This window comes from Colobus angolensis, unplaced genomic scaffold (assembly GCF_000951035.1).
Source record: "Colobus angolensis palliatus isolate OR3802 unplaced genomic scaffold, Cang.pa_1.0 Scaffold229, whole genome shotgun sequence".
Lineage (NCBI taxonomy): Eukaryota > Metazoa > Chordata > Mammalia > Primates > Cercopithecidae > Colobus > Colobus angolensis.
Genome location: NW_012115477.1, coordinates 5,666,886 through 5,669,143, shown reverse-complemented (window position 1 = coordinate 5,669,143; position 2,258 = coordinate 5,666,886).

The following is a 2,258-nucleotide window of genomic DNA, read 5'->3' as shown; positions in this document are numbered from 1 at the left end:
TAATAATAATAATAATAGTGATATCTACCACTTGTTGAATGGTGCCGGCCACTGGACTGAGAATATTTATACACACACACACACACACACACACAGATACACACACACACATTTTTTTTTCCAATTCTCATAATGTTTTTATTTTTCTTTAACTTTTAGGTTTGTAGGTACATGTGAAAGTTTGTTACATAGATAAATGTGTGTCATGGGGGTTTGTTGTACTTATTATTTTGTCACCCAGGTATTAAGCTCAGTACCCAACAGTTATCTTTTCTGCTCCTTTCCCTCCTCCAACCCTCCATCCTCACGTAGACCCCAGTGTCTGTTTTTCCCTTCTTTGTGTTCATAAGATATTATCATTTAGCTTCCACTTATAAATAAGAACAGGTGGTATTTGGTTTTCTGTTCCTGTGTTAGTTTGCTAAAAATAATAGCCTCCAGCTCTGTCCATGGTCCTGCAAAAGACATGATCTCATTCTTTTTTATGGCTGCATAGTATTCCATGGTATATATGTACCACATTTTCTCTATCTGGTCTGTCATTGATGGGCATTTAGGTTGATTCTTTGCTATTGTGAATAGTGCCGCAATTCACATGCAGGTGCCTTTATGGTAGAATGATTTATATTCCTCTGGGTATATACCCAGTAATGGGATTGCTGGGTTGAATATACTTATATATTTTTAAACCTGCATACATAATGAATGAGATAGGATTGACTATCTGTATTTCACAGATGGGAGAATTAAGAAAGAGCTGGCAAGAGCAGTGGCTCATGCTGGTAATCCCAGCACTTTAGGAGACTGAGGCTGAAGGATTGCTTGAGGCCAGGAGTTTGAGACCAGCCTGGACAACATAGCAAGACTCCTTTTCTCTCTCTAAAAAAAAAAAAAATACCTAGAGAGCTAATAGAAGTTGCCCAGTTTTTACACAGCTGGGAGCTGTACTTTAAATCCTGCTGACTCCGGTCAAGCCAACTGAATGACTGTGGTGTCCTGTTCTCACTAGGCTTATGATCTCACCTGCTACAGATGAAGAGCCACGAGGGGAAGGGGAATGGGAAGAGAGATGTTTGTTAATGGCTGAATTTGATAACCATGGGGGCAGAATTCAAAATTCATTTCTCAGAAGACAAATCTTGAGTTATAGTTTTAGAGAAGCATAATTGCATTGGCAAAGCTGCCTGAGGTCAAATCCCAGCTTGACCACTTACTAGCTGCATGACCTTGGTCAAATTGTTTCAGCTGTCCCTGCCTTAGTATCCTCATGTGTAAACCAGGAATAATAATAGTACCTCCACTACAGAGCTATTGTAAAGATGGAGTTAATGGATATAAAGCAACTAAAGCAAAGGCTGACACTTAATGGGTCATTGAGAGGATGTGGAAATAATGTGAGCTTCAAGTCAGATGGGGTTGGGTTTGAATGCTGGCTCTGCTACTTGCCATGTGACCTGGGCCAAAATGCCAGGCTCTCTGTGTCTAATACATAGTTTGTGTTAATGAATAGGTTTTTAAAATATGGCCTGTTTTAATATTATGTCTGCAACGCTGTCCCTTCCCCCATTATCATTTCCTCCTATTTTGGTAGGTGTCACTTTGTACCAAGTGACTTATTAAAATCAAGTTGATGCTGCATTGAGTATAGCAACTTAGACTCCCCTTTTTCAAAGATAACTAGACCTCAGTTTAGGATCTCAAATAATGTCTGGCCAAAGAATTGTCAAAAGTAAAACATTTAGTACTAAAAAGAAGTGGGAATCATTGGGAAAGGTGATGGCAATTATCTACTAGGTATTTTATCCTCTGGATTTCTCAGCAAAGGAATATAGCTATCTGAATAGGCGGCAAAGGTGTGTGACTATTTCCTGTTTCTACTGGTGCTTATGATAACTTGAAGCAAAGGCACTGTTGCTGTAATGAATTTGGGCAATTTCCTGAGTGTCCTGCTTTTTCTTCTTCCAAAATCACTTCTCCTCCCTATCTTCAATAGGTATATCAGATTATATAATTTATTTAGGGCCCTGTTCTTAACCAGATGCCATAAAAATCTGACAAATGAATTCATTTATAGTGACTGACCGAAAAGAACTGCAATTTATAAAATAAGATTTAAAAAATGCATTTCAGGCTGGGCGAGGTGGCTCACGCCTGTAATCCCAGCACTTTGGGAGGCCGAGGTGGGCGGATCACGTGGTCAGGAGATCGAGACCATCTTGGCTAACACGGTGAAACCCCCTCCCTACTAAAAATACAAA